The 21,375-nt window shown below is 49.3% G+C and overlaps 1 protein-coding gene across 1 annotated transcript in view; it reads left to right on the forward strand.

Moving 5' to 3' along the window:
- Positions 1 to 21,375, forward strand: part of LOC149370298 (uncharacterized) — a 50,376-nt gene that overhangs the window by 759 nt on the left and 28,242 nt on the right. The gene's annotated exons all lie outside the window — the stretch shown is intronic.

Genomic DNA, 21,375 nt, shown 5'->3' on the forward strand with positions numbered 1-21,375 from the left:
ACGAACTGCACCGGTAGTTGCTTCCTTATGATTTGCTCACGGCCGTATTTATGTACATATTACGCTAGTTTCAAGTATAGAACAGCACGAAAGACGAAAGTAAACAACGGATGCTTTGAATGTCCCGCACCTTTGGCGTTTTTTGCTCTGTGATGATTTATATACTGCTGTACTTTCTATAGTACACTGGGTCTTCCTGTGTGCAGAACGGCGCCTATTTATTCCAGTTCATAGATATTATGGTTTCTTCCAATTTTTCGGAAAAAATCACTTTGTCTGCTCAGCAAGGCCTCGGAGGCTGCTGTACTTGCCGCTAGCGGTCTTGAGTATGATGATGGTATGATTTTAATTGGTTGTAATAAAGTTTGGTTATAAGAACTGAAGGTTCTGCAGAGCAGACAGTTACTGTTATGCCATTCACACCGTCTGCGGAAAGTACTTGAGTTCAGAAATGAAACTGTTGGAAGCGCGTGTGGTCTTGTCGTCACCTGAGGTGATTTCAACGCTTAGTGACCATTTCATCTTTTTTTGTAATTTTTTTACCTCTCAAGACATTCTTGTAACGCTCCACTGGGAGGAATTTAGGGCTAGAGGAACCGTTCGCCAAAACGGGTTTAGGAAGTGTCCACTCGGGTCAAAGAAAGCGATGAAATAGAAGCAGCCATGAAACATCGATTCTTGCTTCAGTAGTATAGGTTACATGCTTTTATTGAAGTCTACGATCAACAGTATAGTAACTATGGGTTGTAACTATAACAGCAGTGAGCCTACGTGTTTTGTATAGAGTGGTGGTTGTCTATAGCACAAGAAAAACAGAGCCAAAACACATTTCCTTTTACAACAGCGGTATGGCAGGTGTTGACCTTTCGCATCAAGCCATCTACTGCCAGTATATCAGCATCAGGGACAAAAAGAGATAGTGGTTGTTGACACCAAAGCTCAACTTTGCAATTATGAAAGCCTGAACAATCTGCCAAATTGCTAGAGACGAGCCTGCTGACTATTTTTGCTTTGGTAAGAACGTGACTCATTATTATCTACACCTTGACATGCAGTAACCAGCGGTTCGCAGACACTCTGGCTCAATCGTATCTGATGCTTCTTTGAAAAGGAGAAAGCTTTCCGTGCAAAGTAGGATAACTGCGGTGCCAGTATAGCCAGAAAATATTCATGGGGGCCTGCAAGAAGTGTTATATCACCCTGCGTAAAAATCGCAGCCATAATAACAAAATTCACGCCACCAATAGGAATGCAGTGAAGTAGCCATATGTGCTATGGGGAAGACCCAGTGTACTATAAAAAGTACACCTGTGTGACCTCTGGAAGGAATAAAGCAATCGTCACGAAATTTAAGCAATCTCTTTTTCTTTATATGAGAGTATTATGGGCTAAAAATGAAGAAAATCCCTTTGCTAGATTTTTCTTGGTCCCTAATGGGTTAAAAAGAGCACGGCCGACAGCGGCGGTCATTCCGTCCGACGACCGCCGAGCACGCTTGTTGCTACGCCGCCGCCGAGTGATTCAGTTCTTTGCGGGCGCAAGTCAGCCCGAATAAAGAGTTCCGTTTGGGAGACATCCTAGTTGTTTTCCTGTTCGCCGGACTGCAGTTACCACTACGTGACACTACGTGGTTTATTGTCTAGAGCACATATAGCCGTCACCGTCGCTTCCTACGTTGTTTCGTTTCAGTGCCAGTTTGGTTTTTCCCTATACCTGCTTAAACAAGAACATCTTTGCTGCCTTTCCCCTCCGCTCTTAACGCTGCGTTCTCTGTTGATGCACCACTTAAGGCGCAGCTGGCGTAACTCAGTTAACAACAGGATCCCGAACCGTTGCCATTGGGAAACATGTTCCAGTTCATTACTTTTTTTATCAGTTCGCTTTCATGGCCGGACCGACATTTCTCTTCAGTTAGAACGCGTCTAAACATGCCCCGTCCAAAAAAATATCAACGCATCTCAGGTCTTTATGCGGTAATCTTTTAATTCTCTTGCTCTATTTGGGCAAGTCGGGAGCATGTATGATCAAATAAATATATTTTGTGCGAAATGTGGCAGCTATGGCAACTCAAATGCTCGATGCGCTGAGAAATGCTTCCACATGTGGATGACGATTGGAGTCACAATTCCAAAAACTTGGGTAATTTAGAGAGTTTACAAAGCCTTCATTGAAATTGAAATTATCAGAAATATTTGCCGTTTAGTTGTTGGTTTTCTTGCCTCCTATTAAGTTCGTATATAAACGGCTAAGGGAAAAAAGACATGCACGCTGCGGTACACTTTTTACAATGCCTTCAAGAAAGTTGTTCTAACTCCTCACCATGTCATGCACGCGTTATCATATTGACGATGCATGTGTTCACCCTTTCTATGTGTTTATTTGGTTAAGTACCTGGGAATACAGTGACTTCGCCTGGAATTCGCACCTGGAGTATGTGCGTTCAAGTCCACGCGTGGTTTCATGCATAGTATACTGCAGTGGGTAGCAAATGCCTTGGTGTTCTCGTAAAATGATTATAGAGGGCAATACACTCGCCCAGAACGCGTAAGCTACGTGCTATGGGCATTGTCCGGACTGCGCAGTCGGCATAGCGATAACACCTTTTATGAGAACAATCGGACTCCTACGCCATCTTGGCCCGAGTTTAGGAAATAGCTGGTGAAAATGTTCGCTAACATTGTCAGCAAGGAAAGTGCACAGTTGATACCTCAGAGTAGTGTACAACTCTCGAATAAGGCCGCCATTGCATCTGGTAGGGAAATCAAACACTTGTTCCGGCGTGACAGTGTCGATATTGAAGAAACAAAGTCATATGCTTGATGCGTGATTGAACGCAGCAGCATTTTGCCACCGTGTTATAGAGTACAGGAAGACGGTTACCGAATTCACCACTGACTTATCAACCATCGCAAAGACATTGGAGACCCGAACTTGCTCGTGGGGCGAGTACCTGCATGCATGTCTGCTCAGTGAGCAACCCAGAGACCAACCACGATGATGTGTAACAGCAGTTTGCCTGAAATTGTCCGCGTAATTATCCACGAAGTTGTGCGCCGAATGGGCACATCGCCAGCAAGTCTCATAAACCGGCAATCGAATATACCAGGCGCGAGGAAGAGCACCAAGCGCGTAGTCATTTTAAGAACGACGACCACTACATCAGAGCCGGCCGCCATGACTTACTCTGCAGTAGTCTAGAATTAAAGACACCAAAACCAGCACGAAGAGCACAGTGAGTCAACCCTCATCCTGCAGCCTAACGGTAACCCCTGTTGACTGCTGGGGATTTAAACGCCCCCAGCCTTCACTGGGGCTTTTACTTCGAGAAAGCCATTGGACACAAGCTAGCGGAGCTCCTCTCTACCCTTTATCTTGCGTTGCTCACGGCTCCGGCTTGCCCCACACGTGTGGGCAACTCGGTGACCCGTCAGATGTGTCCTGACTTGTCTCTGGTTAGGAACACTGGAAACGCCACTAGGAAAACATGGGGGTTCCCTGGGCAGCGACCACTCCCTTCTCCGTATCTCGCTTTTGATGAAGGCAGCCCACAAAAACTGGGGACAGGCAAAATTAACCAACTGGCAGCAATTTCGAACTCATGACATCCCTCCCGTACTATTCTCCTACGGCTATGCTGAGTGGGAAACTCAGGTCACAAACGCAGGACACCGCAGTGGACAATCACCTCCTGCATCTGTTGGAGGCGCGCGGGAGCTTAACAAGACGGTGGAAGAGTCAAAGGAGAAATCAAGCTTGGAGCTTGCATTGCACAACTTACACAGCAGGCGGCGGCATATGCCGCACAGCTCACAGACTCCAATTGGATAGAACGTTGCAACTCGGCAACTTGTAAGATGAGCTCGAAGAGGACTTGGCCTCTCTTACGCGGCCTCATCGACCCCTCTCAAATGAAATGGGAGGCGCAAAAACAGCTTCGGCGGGCTCTGCACGGATACCAAGGTACGACAGCGCAACTTGCGGACACTTTGTGCGAAAGATATCTCTGCCGCACAAATGACGCCGTTGGGCCCGAGTAAGAGTTCTCGGGCAACCCAAATGAGGATTTAGATGCCCATTTTGCGTTGCATGACCTTAAGACAGCCCTGGCTAAAATGCACCGAGGTGGAGCACCGGGTCGGGATCGCATGACAGCGAAACTGTTGGCGAACCTCTCGGACTCGGCCTACCTCCAACTGCTAAAATACATAAATCAAATCTGGAATGGGAGTCCACTCGCTCTCGAATGGAAAACATCGCTTGCAACTTTCATCCCCAAAGCAGGTAAAGGCGTGACTACGTGCAACTACAGACCCATCTCACTGACCTCGTGTATGCGAGAGCTCAAGGAGACGATGGTGCGACATCGCCTCTCTCCATACATTGAGGGTAAGGACCTCTTTGCAGGCACTATGTTCGGGTTCCGCCCGCTCATGTCTGCACAGGATGTCCTACTCCAACTACACAGGGACATAATAGGACCCACAGCTATGCAACGAAACGAGAAGGCCATTCTCGCCCTCAATTTTAAAGGGCGTTTGACACTGTTAAACATAGTACCATACTGTCTAACTTGAACACCACTAACGGCGGTGCGATGCTCTTCGCATAAGTCCGAGACTTTCTGTCTGCGCGCCAGGCACTCCTCCGGATTGAGGACGAGGAATACGGCCCGTTATCTATGGGTACACGGGGTACACTCCAGGGGGCGGTGTTATCACCACTCCTTTTCAACATCGCTATGATGCAACTGCCTGGCCAACTGGCTCATGCGGAGGGCGTGAAACACGCGCTCTACGCAAACGATATTGCAATCTGGACCACCGAGGGGAGCCTTGGGGAGAAGGAGGACCACCTTCAGCCGGCCGTCTCCATAGCCGATGCACATGCTGCCGACTGTGGCCTCCGATGTGCTCCCGCCAAATCCCACCCGAGAGGCATGGGAGACTGCCCTCTTTAACTGCTCCACACTGGCGTCCCAAAGGGCTCTAGTAAAGCGGGCGCGAGATGGGGCCTCGTCGTGCGGTGTACCGGACTAAGGATAATGACCATGTATCGGGGTCTTCTGACAGCACTTGCAGCAAGCAACGCGTCCCAGTAAAAAAAACTTCCGGAGAATCCTCGATGAACAGTGCCCGCTCTGTTTTTATTGCGGGATTCCCGGTCCATATTCCTGGGGACTGCCTCAACAGAAGAATGAGCCACAGTGGCTTCTTGACTAGTTCTCCATGACCACGCCGCTGCCAACGATCTCGGGAAAGCGTCGGGTGGAGTACGTATTATGGGGCCGTCTGTCCGGCGCAGCCTAGCCGTCTATACAGCGCTTTGCGTCGCAGGTTATATTTACGCAGCGGCTATTCAAGAACGTTCCACGGCCCACATAGAGAAAACTGGAGACAGGAACCTTTAGATGTGACGTTGCTTGCCAGCTGAACGATGATTATGCTCCTCGATCACGTCGCATGAAGACGCCGCACACACTTCGCCAACGTCGGACACGACGGCAAGCTGTACGGCCACGCGCCTCGGCCTCAGAATGGCGTCGTCCTGCGAAATGACAGACGCATGCCCTAGCAGCGATCATAGTGCACGACGAAGCAGAGACGAGAAACCGAGACCAGCGTGAAATACCAGGCCATGAAAAACACCCGTTGAAGTAGTTATCGACGGTCGCCTGGTAACTGCCTTGGTTGAGATAGTAATCAAGTTTGTGGCTCAGCACAATAAATTTCCTACCACTTGGTACGGTCCACAAATCCGTGCCGCTGCAGGCAATCATGCTTCACTACGTAGACATGCTTAGCAGAAGTAGTATTAGGCAACGGACAACTTACCCAGCGCTCTTTGTAGCCCTGCAGCACTGTTGTCAATGCACATCTCGCATGTGGCCTATAGGACGGAGCGCTTACTGGTCAGTGCCCTTTATGAAGCCCTCTCATTTCGGATGGATAAGACTACGCCTCCAACTACGACTCCGGAACGTCAAGTAGCTCTGAGTGGGAAAAAATATATGCGCTAACACGCGTCATGAATTGCACGGAATGAAAATGCGGTGCTAGAGTGCTTTATTGTACTGAAATAAATGGTGTGTATGTGTATGAAGGGGCGTAGAATGCCGGGCACTGTAACCTAGATAGTGACTGATGATGGGTAATCGATAATTGTGACTGTAATCGGCGATTCTGATCGGTAATGTGATTGTTGATTGGTAATTACTAAGAAACAAGAAAGAAAAGAAAAAAAGGAAAGGAAGGAGAAGCCGCTACCGAGAATCTCACGGAGCGGTAGTTGCATGTCACATGACTTCAAAAGAGAAACTGCGCACAAAAGCAAAGACGAACGAGAAGACACGGAGGCGCCAGTCGTGACATGACGCCTTGCCTTGTGCATGGGCAATACTCACTATTTTAGATGTGCCTCACCCCTTTGGTGTCTGAATCATTCTTGTTTTGCAAATCTGCATGGCAACTTTGTTTCACCACTGGTGTGTAAAGAGGTTGCTGCTATAAATTTGAACTCCGACGATTCCAATGCTTGCTTGGTCATCCTCCGCCATTTACGGCACATTGGAGAGGAAGAAGAAGAAGCCCGAGCTGAGACGTGTTTGTTCTGAGCTCCGTGTTTCATTCTCGTTTCTCTTGTGCACGGACATCTTCTAGAGGCTACGACCTGCCGTCTGTACCACCGGAGGTCAAGGACACCCCTCTGGACAGATTTCCGGCAAGGTGGGCGACATCTCAAGTACGAAAACATAACCGACAACCCCAGGCGCAAGCTAGGCTTAGCTCGGCGCTGCTGAGCGAGGCCGCGCTGCGCGCCTGTGGCATGGATTCGGCGTCATTGGTGGTGGCCTCGCGGCCGCCTGCTGCCTCCACGTCAGTGCATGACTCGGCGGCTACAGACTTGCCCGCTGGAGCGTCTTCCGATTCTGCGACTTGCGACATGGACTGCACCACCGCCCCCGTGTCTCTCGCATTGCCACAAGGAACTGCTCCCGTGGCTGCAGTTTCGTCTTCCCTTCCAAGGTCAACTGTACCGGTTGAGCCCGTGACACCTCGTCAGCTACCGCAAGGAACTGCGCCTGTAGAACCAGTTGCGTCTTCCTTACCAAGGCCACCCGTACAGATTGAACCGACTGAGCCCCTGCCACCTCAACTGACACCACCGGTGAGTAGCGCCTCAGGTGCGCTTCTACCGACCCCAAAACTGTTCCGCGTCACCATCAAGCCTACATTGCGGTTTGACATTACTGCCATCCCTCCCCGTTATGTTCAGGCCACTATTGATCACGTTCTCGGCTCGTCTAACTATTGTGGATTTGTTGTGCATCGTTCTTCCAACACTATCACAGTGAACTTACCAACCTTAGCGGCCGCTGAGAAAATGTGCAGTGTGACGCAGGTCCCCCTGGACTCAAGCAAACATGTCCCCGTACAAGTCTATTATGCATCCGGGCCTGACACCCTCCGATGCATCGTCTACCACCTCGACAGCACTAGCCCTCCCCAGGAAGTGAGAACAAATAAATATCCGTTGTTCTACACACACAGTACTCCATGCCCGGCCTATGGGGCGCCGGGGCACGTACCTCCTCACCCTTCAAGGCCCGTCCAATCTACCAGACTACATGACCTATTACGGCGCCATTGTCAAGCCGCAGCCCTTCCGTCCACGCCGTATCTTTTGCTACCACTGTCATAAAGAAGGGCATATGCAGACTACCTGCCCCAATCCTGCAGCAGTGGCCGATATGGACCAGACAGCAGGCCTTTGTGCCCTGTGCAAATTACCAGGCCACGACATTCGTTCTCCTAATTGTCCAAAGAAGAAGGCAAAGAAGTCGAACAAGCCGTCCGAGAGCACTGGCATCAGCACAAGCAATCGCTTCGCTGCTCTTGCGTGTGCAGAAGACGACTTCCCTGCACTTCCTACACCTGACTCCCCGACTATCAACGTGCCTGCTCAGCCACTTTCCTACGCACAAGCTGTTCACCGTCGAGGAAGGAAGCCCACATCAACACGTAAAGCCACGGACACCACAGATGAAGACACCGCTCTCGACAATGCCATCGCAGAGGCTCGTCGCCACTTAGAGGATCTCACTAAGCGTCGAGAACAGCGGCGCTCACAGCCATCTCGAAGAAACATAGCGAACGAGCTACCTCCTCACGACTCATCTCCAAACAGCACTGAGCCACATAACGGCGCCGAGGTCCCATCTAATGTGCACTCCCCGGCAGTGGAGAAAATAATGGCACTCATGCAGCAGTTGACCACCCTGATCGTTGAAGCTCTTCGGCCTCGCCATGGCTAGGGCATCATCTCTGGTGGTGCAATGGAACTGCCGTGGCTTTGCCAATAAGTCATCTGAAGTGAACATCCGCCTGCGTGACGGCAAACTCAAGGCCTGGGCCTTCCTTCTTCAAGAGCACAATTCCCTTCCTCGCCTCTCTGGTTTCTGCGCGTACCATTCTCCTTCCATCCCTGATCGCCGCTGCATCGCTTCCTCCCTCCATCCCGGTAAATCTGCAATTTATGTTCATCGTTCGGTTCCCCATACACCGATCGATCTTTCACGGTGGTGCAACACTCGCCAGGAGGTCGTTGGCCTTCTCGTAAAACCTGCACATACACCACTGATACTTGTATCTTTCTATGGTCGTCCGGGAACAGTGTCTCCCAACCTAGGTTGGATTCGTTTTCTCCGTAATAACTACTCGGGCACCCCTATTTTAGTTGGCGGAGATTTCAACGGCGCTCACACATCGTGGGGCTACCCTTTGGATTCCTCCCGGGGTGCTCACATTCATGGCACCTTTCTAGATCATTCATTTCAACTACTAAATCAACCGCAAACTTCAACGCGCCCTCGGGGTGGTCCGTATTCGCCTGATTTGTCTTGGTGGTTAGGGCCCGGCTACCCTCGTTGGAATGTTGAACCAGACACTTGGGGCAGTGATCACAGCCCTATTTTAATCTCCATCACAACTTCGCGTCTACGGAAAATACGCCGCAGCGTGCGCTTTACATCATGGGATTCCGTGCGCGCAGATAATAGGTTGTCCACGCTGAACCCATCTACTGTTCTGTCTACCCTCTCAGCTGTTTTGTCCACTCATACATTCGCCACTACTGTAAATGAGGATGATCCGAACCCGGACATGCATCTCCTTAATCTCTGGGCTCTTCGTCGCAGGGCGGATCATTATGCTTCTCGTAATCCCGACGACCCTTCAGCTCTTCCAGCTCTTCATCGGGCTACTGCACGTGCGCGGCGCTACTCAAAGCGACTTAGCAGACAACGCTGGGCTGCATGGTGTGCCCGCCTCTCCTCTACACAGGGTAATAGACATCTTTGGCGGGTATTTCACGCCATGGAACGCACTTCTCAAGTAGCTGATTATACCGAGAGCATTCGCTTGGCTCTGAATGTGGATGAAACTTCATTTGCACAACAAGCAGCCCGTCAGTTTTTCCCACATCATGACTGCCTCCCTACCCCTTCTCCCATATTATCGATTTCTGAGCCCCCTGATGAGGTTACTTCAGATTTTACCATGGCAGAATTGCTGGCCTCCATAGATCGCCTCAAAACAAGCACTGCTCCCGGGCATGACGGTGTACCTAACTCGTTGTTTCGCAACTTGGAAGGACCTGCTCTACATTCCCTCCTTGATACATTCAATGAGGTGTGGCATTCTGGAGTTATTCCTGCAGAGTGGAAACATTCAATCGTTGTCCCAATCCCCAAATCAGGCCAGCCGCCGGTTTCTCTTTCGGCCCTCCGCCCTATTTCACTTACGCCTACTATCTGCAAGCTTTATGAACACATTCTAGCAGCTCGCTTGTCGTGGTGGCTGGAATCGAATGATTGTTATCCAGAATCTCAAATTGGGTTCCGCCCTCACATTGGAACAGAAGACGGTCTGGCTGTTTTGGCTGCGGACGTACTAAACCATTCTCCCCATAGTCATCTTGTTCGCACGGTGATCGCGACTGACATCACAAAGGCATATGACAACGTCCTACACTCTTCTATTCTTGGCACCCTTCAAGATCTCGGTCTCCCGCATCGCTTTTTCCTTTCAATTCACTCATTTTTAACAAACAGAACCTTCAGTGTACGTATCCATGGGAAGCCTTTTGGTCACTTTACCTCCAACCGCGGTGTACCCCAGGGCTCCGTCCTCGCCCCCACATTATTTAATGTAACTTTTATACCTCTTGTCCGAGCCCTAGAGAAAATTCCTTCTGTGCGCGTCCTTGCGTACGCCGACGACATAACCTTGTGGTCCTGTAATCCAGATGCGTCTGTGCAACAGTCGGCGCTTCAGCAAGCGCTGGATGCCTTAACATCACGACTACCCCCTTTGGGTCTGACCCTCTCGTGTAATAAATCTTGTTTCATTCGCATTGGCAACAGAAGTGGCTTACGGAAAGCAGCACCTTTTACCTTTACGGTAGACAATTCTCCAATTCCTCAAGTTGAAAGTGTGCGTGTTCTAGGTCTTCTACTTCATACATCTGGGACTGGGACTCCGTGGCTAAACGCGACCCGTAAATCGGCTCACGCTACTCTCGGTCTGATTCGACGCATAGCTATGCGCTCTGGCGGAGCGCGTTATGATACTGCCCGTCAGCTCGTCCGCTCCATCCTTCAGCCGCGGATTGTGTACCAAGCGCAATTTCATCGCCTCACCCGACGACAGTGGGACTCCCTTGAATCAATCAATCGGGAGGCTATGCGCGCCATAACTTATCTTCCGCGTATCACACCCATACCCATTCTCCAAGAGTACGCTCAACTTAATACATTGAGTGAACTTATCGACCAGCGTGAGGCAAACAGAGCACGCAAGATGTCGCTTCAGCTTCATCGTTTACAGACTCTTCCCCCATGGTCATACTGTCAGCTCACAGACAATCGCCCCTCTGCTTCGACGCCGATATCAGCCGCCCATCTTCCTTCAGGGTGCATAATATACACCGATGCATCACACACAGCAGTGCTGGGAGTTACTGCAGTTTACAGTCCCTCACATCCTCAACTCAACTCCCGCGCTACATATAGCTCGGATACTTGCTCCCCCCTGGCCTTGGAGCTTCAGGCGATACACAATGCCATTGCATCCCTTTCACTCGTACCTACTTTCAATATTGTACACATTTACACCGACTCCCTTGCCGCCCTTAAACAGCTTAAGGCTGTCCGGCGCACATTCCAAGTTACACAATCCATTCACCAACTTTGCACAAAATACCCCTGTCCTGTGCGTATACACTGGATTCGCGGGTATGCCCAGGATCCGCATAATATTCATGTGGATGCAATGACACACCTTGACACATCCGATATCCCGCCACCTTCCCCTCTTCCCTCAGATCCGTTCCTGTCCCATGTTTCCGAGAAACAGTCTTTGCGTCAGCGAACACGCGCTCTAATTCCTCCGTGTTCGTACCCTCTCCCCCGGAGTCTCACTCGGGAGGAGGAGGTATCTGTGCGCCGGATTCGGGCAGGAGCGGCTCTGACTCCTTGTGTGCGTCATCGGTGGCGTGACAAACGTTACGAAGTGACAGACAAGTGTCCCCATTGTGGTGCTGCGCCCGACCTGTGTGATGAAAAACACTTGCTGTGGACTTGCCCGGCTACAGCTTCCGTGAGACGACGTTTATTAAGAAAGGTTGGCCTGCGATGGGACGTTGCAGACGACTATACAAAGTGGACTCTAGATAATCGCTATATCACGAACTTGTGCCGCTTTTTAAGCGAGGTTTGTTTGCACTCCTTTTTATAACTTTCTTTCCTTTTTCATTATGCCTGATGGCAAACAGCTCGAATAAAAAAAAAAAAAAAATTTACGGCACATTACGCAGCATCGATGCGAGATGTTTGTTCAGGACCTTGAGCCGCTCCCCTTTAGGATGCTTCCCGCTGTTGCTGTCGCACGTATACGCCATATGCCACTGTAAAGAAATAACACAAACCATTCAACTAATTCCAATCATGTTACCGTGAAGGACAAGAAATATCAATATGCAACTAAAAATTTTGCGCTATTTTGTCTCTCTACGCTGTGCAATCTATAAATGGCTGGTTAAAAAAAACACACTGAACTGTTCGAAAGTTTCTGTTGACGCCAAGCATATAACCCAGGCGAGAGGGTAGTTAGACAACAGAATGATTTTAAGTGCGTACATACGTAATAGCACCAAGACGTCACCGTCATTAATATCTTCTTCCCCATCGTTGCCTTCACCCCTCAAACATCACTAAATGTTATTGTTCTCCACTCACGTCTTTGGGAGTGAAGTCATTCATCACTGTGACAGAGGCGGTAGGGTTCCACCATCCTTGCATTCGACGTACGCGTAGGGTGGCGTTGTCATCTTCGATCGAGGACGAGCGAGTGTCGGCGCGTGTTTTCGTGGCTCCCGTCGTCGCCTCACACTCAACCAAACACCAAGAGAGAAGAAAAATCTGTCCCAAAGCAACACGGGAAAGGAAGAGGAGTTCTTCTGCGTGGCGTCAAGCCGCAGTGATCGGACTCAATGACAAGCGGGACCAGTGACCCCTCGCCACTTCCTGGAAGCGTCCTTTTGGAGGGTGGGCTGGAGGGCGGCTTCAAATGGTTTGGTTGGTTGGTTTATTGGGGTTTAACGTCCCAAAGCGACTGAGGCTATGAGAGACGCCGTAGTGAAGGGCTCCGGAAATTTCGACCACCTGGGGTTCTTTAACGTGCACTGACATCGCACAGCACACGGGCCTCTAGAATTTCGCCTTCAAGAAATTCAGCCGCCGCGGCCGGGATCGAACCCGCGTCTTTGGGGTCAGCAGCCGAGCGCCGTAGCCACTGAGCCACCGCGGCGGGGCCGGCTTCAAATGTTCGGTAATGTATTGTAGAATGAGCACCTCCTCGCCATTTTGGGCTAGAAGCCATGGGCGGAACATTCAGAGACACGAAGGAGCCATCGAGGGAGGAACAAAGGCCGGCAAAAACAAAACCGAGGATAAGCGGGCTTCTCGTTGCGAACAGACACAGGAAAAGCAGGAAAGGTGGTGGTGTGGCGAAAGAAAAAAGCTTGAAAAACAGTTTGCGTAAAGAGGCGCCACTCGTGTGACGTTACTGCACATGTGTTTTGCTTTTGTTTTGTTCTCTCGAGCACTGTATCTCTTCACTAACCCGAAGGGGCAGCCTTTAGGCAACGCTTAAGCTGCCCGCTCCGTTGAGTTAGCCTGTTCCAATTCATCGACAGAAAGGTTCAGAGCGATTTATGATTAGTATCCCTCCTTTAGGTGAAGGGCGGGGCCGCTTCCGTTGGTGCGTGTTATCTGCACTTGGACAAGATGCGTTATTATATGGACGATCAAATGGCGAAGAAGTGCAGAGGATGCCTGCACGAAAGTGAAGAATTTGCTTTGTCTTCATCTACGCGCCGCTACAGATGGCGACTAGCGCACGTCACGAAAGCTGCTGCAGTGGACGACAATGCTAACAAGGCTTCTGCAGCAGCTAGCGCAGTCACCGCAGGCTCATCGACCAGTTGTGAAAGCTTATGATTTATGGTGTGTGTGGGGGGGGGGGGGAGGGGGGGAGGTGGTTAACGTCCCAAAGCGACTCAGGCTTTGAGAGCGCCGCAGTGAAGGGCTCCAGAAATTTCCATGAGCAGGAGTTCATTAACGTGCACTAACATCGGACAGTACACGAGCCTCTAGAATAACGCCTCCACAGAAATTCGACTGCCGCAGCTGGGATCGAACCCGTGTCTTTTGGTTGGTTGGTTTATGGGGTTTAACGTCCCAAAGCGACTCAGGCTATGAGAGACGCCGTAGTGAAGGGCTCTGGAAATTTCGAACACCTGGGGTTCTTTAACGCGCACTGACATCGCACAGCACACGGGCCTCTAGAATTTTTCCTCCAAAGAAATTCCAGCCGCCGCGGCCGGGATCGAACCCGCGTCTTTTAGGTCAGCAGCCGAGCACCATAACCACTGAGCCACCGCGGCGGCTAGTTGTGAAGGCCTTGCGCATGATGAGCAGACGGCGGCTTGCCCTAGCAGACGACGGCTTGCGCGGTGGACTGGACTCAGGTCCTGAGGTGAATGACTCAGAGGGCTGGCGTCACGACTTGTAGGGGGTGTCCGGAACATGGAAGGCCACCCGGCACCTCCACCAGATCTCACGTTGTAGTGACGGCAGTTCAGCGGTCAAGAAGACGACAACCAGTCTTGGAACCGCAGCTCTTTATTTGGGCTGACTTGCGCCCGCAAAAGAACTGAATCACTCGGCGGCGGCGTAAGCAACAAACGTGCTCGTCAGTCGTCGAACTACGAATGCCCGCTGCTCGCGGCATCGTTCAATTTAAAGCCGGCAAGGAAACTTCGAGATAACAGGTCGAGATCATCTAGAGTTATCTCGAAACACGTAGATGCAGCTCTTCATGGCTGTAATCAATCTAGATTAGTCCCGTCGCTTCTGGCGTCAGGAACAAAAATGATAACACCCCATTTCCTGCGGCCTTGCGCGAACGAACGGACACTACAATGATACGTGGCAATATGCTTCAATAAGACGGAGAAAGCGCTTGTAGTGCTGCCGTAAGTGAAGTGCATTGAAACAAGCAAGAAACTTTATGCTGGCAGCTTTCTCCGCGTTGACCGTAGAACAGCAGACAAAATAGTGTGATATGCGCAAAAGAAGCACAAAAAAATTTAGGTGAAGAAGGTAGTTTCTTATTGTTATTAGGACATTCAAACAGCAGTTCTTCACAGGCGTGAAACATGCAAGGTCTTGCTATTTGGGCGCAATTAGCCATTTTGCGTTCTATAGAGGATATGCAGGCAGGCTGAACGTGAGAATGCCAGATCTTGCCGTGTATAACTAATGGTTTGGTTTGGTTAATGGGGTTTAACGTCCCAAAGCGACTCAGGCTATGAGAGACGCCGTAGTGAAGGGCTCCGGAAATTTCGACCACCTGGGGTTCTTTAACGTGCACTGACATCGCACAGTACACGGGCCTCTAGAATTTCTCCTCCAAAGAAATTCTGCCGCCGCGGCCGGGATCGAACCCGCGTCTTTTGGGTCAGCAGCCGAGCACCATAACCACTGAGCCACCGCGGCGGCCCGTGTATAACTAATGTATGTGGGACTATTGATATGTGTTACCCGGAAACTCGGTGTGGCGCATGACGTTTCTGCATTGTGAAATCCAGAGTGACCTGCGCAGGAATTACGAAGGCTGCAGGCGTAAATCTGCTAGCAGTTAGCCCACACACAGCCGCCTTTGCTTTGTCTGAGTGCTGCTTGGAAAGCCCCTATTGCGGTTGCCCGCGATTCACCGTTTTGTATCCGGCGTCTTTCATGCTCACACTGCATATTTCGCCACATCGCAGATCACGCTTAGCCCTTCTCTACCAGGTATGACGGATATAGGCCGGGAAGATGCGGGAAGCGCAATGTGCCCATGTCCAGCGCATGTACTTTCTATGCAGGGCCCATGTAGGCTACAGGCGGGAATACTGGTGTTAGCCCACACATAGCCTGACTAGCTCCGTCAGGCTTCAGCGCGGGCAGGCTCCACTGGGGGTGCCCGCACTTCACCATCATATAGCCCCATCTTTTATGCACACTAACTTCATGTAGCCCCTGCTTAGTGCCTTCATACCCAATTTAAGATACTGGCAGAGAAGACTTGGGAATGGCAAATGTGCCCATGCCCAGCCCATGCGGGAACGTAGCAGGTGTTGCTCATACAGCCCAAACTGCGTGCCTGTAGTGCTTCTCCACAGTGAAGCCCAAAGTTTAGCACCTGTATTTTCTATGCGGGATCCATGTAGGCTGAAGGCGGGAATACTAGCATTTTGCCCACACAAAACCACCGTGGCTCCCTCAGCGTGATGCACGGGCAGCCCCTTTTGAGGTTACCCGCACTTCACTATAATAGAGCGCACATCTTTGCCTGCATCTGCAGTGGGACCTCGGGTCCTCCTCAGGCATGAAGTGGGCAGCCTACTGCATACAGCCACCTGCCCTCATTGCCCATGCCGGACCCGCATGGGCCCGCCACCTTGTGCTACTGGGGGAAAGTCGAAGCAGAACAGCTGGTTCTAATTCTTGTCACCGTAGGCACAGTGACCATCTGAGATTTGTTTCATCGAATAATAGAAACGTCGTTGCTGAGGTGTCCTTATCTCGTGTCCATCGAGCCTATAGTATACTGAGGGAACAATTCTGTCGCTCATTGCTGTTGCTTTAACAAGCCATCTGGAACAAAATTACTTGCACGCGCATAGCACATAACCACATATTCGCTGTTCGAAACCGACATTTTAGGCGACTGAATCGCAATGTTTTGTTTGCCAGATACCTGAGAAGAATTTAAGTTATATTGCTCTAGAGCCCCCAGAGTAAGATCTATTGTACAGGGGCGCAAAAAATGGTAGAGTTCGCCTTAGTAGGAAAGGTGAGTGAGGAACTTAGAGCGAGCAGGTGCTTGAAGTGGCGATGTAGCGAAATATCAGAATCATCTAGCGCACGGGAATACTCAAATAGCGAAATTTGCACAGTTTTATGGCATTGAGACAGATTTTTAGGTCAAAAATTCATTCCATACCTCTAAAAATTATGGATTCAGTCATTATGATGAGTATTATGCAGAGGAAATACGGCGCAAGTGTGTTTGCCATCGCGCCGACTTATTTCCCCCTAAGCTAGCAGATATCGAAACCGTCTGCTCATACAGCTGCACCATTAAGCTCGAAGTGCTGTTCGAAAGAGGAAAAGGAGAGCTCACGCTTTCTAACGCTGAGTTACCTTCCTTATTCGGTTATTTTTATATTGGGCTTTATGGCAACACGGCGCGTGACAAATGCAGTTGGTCACCCGGAACTAGCTGAAGAACTGAAGGAGAATGTGAAAAAGCGAACACTTATTCTAGCGACCAGGTTCCAGCTATGCCAACTATACTCCGTTTCATACATAGTAGGCAACGCCGTGGAGGCTGCGGATGTAGTGCGTCCGCGAAGCCATATCACTCCGCCACACATCATTTATTCTTCTTGTAGCCTCGGTGATTGTTTGAACGAAAGCAAAGAACAGTCTAAAACTAAGTGGTAGCGTGGAAAACCACGTTCAAAGCTGGGAGGCGCTCAGAACTCGCACCCTCGGGCTATAATTTTCACCGAGTGTGGACTGCTTCTTAGGCACGGATTGAGGAAGAGCGATTCGCCCTACCAGCCGAGTATCAAACCGCCGCATGTAATTCTTGCTTCTCGAAGTCTCGATAAGGCACAGGACGAATATGTGGCAAGAGGTAAAACGAAGTGCAGGAGGTTGACATTCACGTTATTTGAGATTTGCCGCATCGAACGGTGTCTGTGCTCACTGTGGTTATTTGGCGAACTGCTTTTTTGGGCGCGGGCTTAGCCTGCGCATACAGGCGGGCTAGCTTCGGCTAAGTTGTCTGCTATGTATGAAACGGAGTATAAGCACCTGCAAGTCTCTGTATGTTGGAATTAGAAACTACCCTTACTCGAAGGCGCAACTTAAGGGGGAAAAGGGAAGGCGCACACAACTTCGCGCTTTGTCAAGACCACAGCAGGAAACGCAACCCTTCACTGAAAGATTTCTTCGTCTTTTTGCTTCACTTAAGCTTACACACTTAGCGTTCGCATTCCGAAATGTGCAACTTTGCTCCACAATGCTTAGTACGCAAATAGCTCACATTATTGTTTTCTTCCCATAAAAAAAAAACATTTATGAAGTCCTCCTCCCATTGCACAGTATTAAGGCAAGTCAAGATGCTGAAGCACCTATTTGCCTCGCCTTTGCCATTGGCGATGGAAATAAATAAAATAATAAGAGAGACAGCTGCTGTCATGGCTCAGCTTAAAAAGAACAGCATGCACTAGAGTAGCATTAACTTCCCACTGTCAGCAAATTACCTCCATTCTGGCTTCCTCTCAGGCTTTATCCTAAATTATAAATATACACATTAGCTGCTTTCTCAAAACGATCAATCATACCCCATTGGGGAAATTTTCCTTTCTGCAGCGATTGATGGACAAAATTAGTAGCATAGCAATTTTACGCAGTTCCAGAGAAATTTCGAAACCGACATTGCTTCATTTTTTCGAACCTTACGGTGCTTTCAATCTACTGGAGGGATAAAATGATCTGAAATGAAAAGATATTAGTTTAACTTAGGGAATCTTAGCTTCCAGCGCTGAAAACAACTCCTGTCGACTCCTCTCTACATTCATTCGCTACAAAAACCACTTGATTCTATCCTATGCACTCTGAAACAATAAAATCATTTCTCCTGTTGCCCTGCGCTCATAAGATTGGGAGGTTATCTGTGAACCAAGTTTTATGACACAGCTAGAATAAGACTATTCACAAACTAAACTGTGGGTATGGTTAGTGTTCGTACTCAGGACTTTTTATTAATTTCGATTTTAGCTCCATGGCGACATTTTCTGTCGCTTTGAATCGGCTTATCCGCGCAAAAAACTGCACGGGGCTTAAAGAATCTTAATCCAGATGGCCCTCCTTATCTTCTTTTCATCTACCTGACTTCAATTTTCGCATGCCGCTGGAGTACAAACTAAAAAAAATTACTTTCGGCAAGATCTGTGGCCTTCCTGGTTCAGTGAGCAGTCCGCCCTACATTGAGATCGCGAATTACCAAACACAGTGGCCGCAATTCCAAAAACCTGCATAATTTTGATGGCCTGGCTATGCTTCACGGCTTTCAGCAATAAACAGCGGTTCTTGTTTATTTCTTAGTTTGACTGCCTTCTTCTATGTCACTTTGTATAAAGGCGATTACCGCCGACCTGTCGAGAAAATTATGTGGAACAGGTAATTATCTAATTCTATAAGAGCGGAAATAGGAGCTCGAACAACTAAACAATGAGGGACAAGATTTTTGCTCCGTATTATAATATTTCTGAAGTAGGAATACTTTTTTTAACAATAACATTCGATGAACAGAGTTAGAAGCGCGGTGGTGCAGAACTGCAAGGCATGTGACCCCAAGGTTGACCATTGTGTTACATAACCAGCCGCGCTTGCACAGAGGGCCCTTAATTGAGCCACGGCTTATTCATCAGACGTGGGGAACTGTTACCCGCCCCCTAACCCCCCCCCCCCCCCCTGCCGCTTAGGACCAGTCTACGGCCAGTGACCCAACGGCCAAATAAGCGAGAGCTTAAAAAGGCAAGCTCCAACTCACCCGCATTTGCACCTGATTACCTGATTAGGACACCGAATAGGTTTTAAAAAATCATGGTGTTTCAATTTTTGGTACGCAATCGTTCGAACTTCAGTGGAGCACAGACAAATGCTTTGTCCGGTATAGACACTTACGTGCACAGATACATATACACTTCACGACGGAAGAGGTGCTCCCACTCGAAAACGACATTGCCGGATAGTTGAGAAGCACTTGAAAGAACAAGGAGTAACGCTAACTGTTCCTATAGACCTGCCCGCCATTTCGTAACACGTTTCGGAAGGCAACTATCGAATAGCAGACGACGCGAGCGCTCGACGGCCAATATGGCGCGCGCTTCTGCGTCAGACTAGGCACAGTACGACGAACAAGCTCTCGACGTCAATATCAGGCGCGCCATAACTTTCAACGCCAGCTCGCTTAGATGGAATGTGATAGATGGAGCTTTGCATCGTTCGCTTTCTTTTTGATTTTTCTTTTTGAAATTTTCCTCTTACTTCAATCCCGACATTTCTTTAGTATATGCCGTGGTTGTTTCAACAGATAAGCCAGATTCTGACCTAAGGGAGAGAGAAATTTTTCAGGCGCATGTGATCAAAGGAAAAGGCGAACGATGCGTAGGCTCTATCTATCACACTCCATCGTAGAGAGCTGCCGCGTCATGCGCGTGAATGAATGCTATCGCTTTACGTTATATAGTTTCGTTGGTTCTTTTCTCATCTTTCTTACTTGTTGCGCATCGTATATATGTATGCCTCGGAAAGACAATAAGCACTCGGTTGCCAGTAAGCGCTTCGTCCTTTCGGCTTATGGAATCGAAAGCTCCTGCCACATTCTTTTAAATGCGTCTCCGCAGATTGTTTTGGCAGGGACGGTTGGTATTTCACTGCCGACTGCGAGGTAGCGGAAGGTAACCTTGAAATGTCCGACATGGTTAGGCACGAAAGAAGCCAACCTGGAAGGCCAATACCAATTTGCGACGCTCGCGAGGCGAGCCATGCAATTCTCAAGTAAATGTTTACGTTGGGCGCCATATGAAGGCCTCGCCTTGTAGGGAACAGGGCTCGCAAGCCATAGTCTCGGCTGGCGAGTGACACACCCAAAGTAAACATGAAAGATATCGGTTTATTCCGTCGCTTTCAAAGAGGCGCAACATGAAACGGAGTCGCGCTGCTGAGCATGCAATAAAAGCTCTAGTGATCGCAATGTCAGGAACAGGAACATGCGAAAATGGAACATACAACAGAACATGCTACAACAGAAAGGCCGCTAACACCTGAGCGCGACAGAACAAAACACACTGAGACGCGGATGGGACGAAGGGCAGGAAACAGCATAACAAAGCTATGCTGCTCCCTCAGCATCCGCTCACGAAAATCATTTATCCATCTTGGCCGATGCCGTTTTTTTTTCTGCCTAAATTATGGTAAGCTGCCGCTCCGTCGGCTGTGTGCCTCCGGACGGCTTGTATTAGCCGTTCATAGCGTGACTGCGTCCTTGCAGCGCTACCGCTCGAATTTCCCGCATGCTGCTTTCGCCGCCCTTATTAAGTCATCGCCCTAGCGATAACATGTCACATCACGAGAGCAACAGTTCCGTGAAGAGCAGCTACGCTGTATACACGCACCTAGATGACCGGAAAAAAAGGGCGTAATTTAAATGGCTAAAGAGGTGCTGTAGACCCCACAAAGTCGACTGCGGAGCAACCCAGCATCAGGGATAAGCGACAGAAACTGTCGCACTGCAGTTTGCCTCCTAAAGCGGCCGCTGATGGCGACGCTTATGAATCGTCCCGGGATGTTTCGCATATAAGTGCTGCGTTTTTAACGAAACTATCATCTGTGTGCGACTATGAACTCGATGAAAGCTAAGCTTGATGGTAGTCAGTAATCAGCCACTAGTCGCACGCAATGCCTCTGACCTTAAACAGAATTTATTTATTCTAATTCTCATTTCACTTTAGAAAAAATACAATAAGATGTGCGCCCAGTAACGTCATGATCTCAGTGCTAGTACTACATACTTGACCACCATGACATAAGGGTAGCCAAAAAAGGGGCTCAATAAGATACATGCATGAAACAAGCAACTGCCATTGAAGCCAAGAAAAGAATTGGGAATATTTCTTCACTTAATTGTGGTCTTC

Source organism: Amblyomma mixtum, chromosome 1 (genome assembly GCF_055824585.1).
Source record: "Amblyomma mixtum isolate Tamu chromosome 1, ASM5582458v1, whole genome shotgun sequence".
NCBI lineage: Eukaryota > Metazoa > Arthropoda > Arachnida > Ixodida > Ixodidae > Amblyomma > Amblyomma mixtum.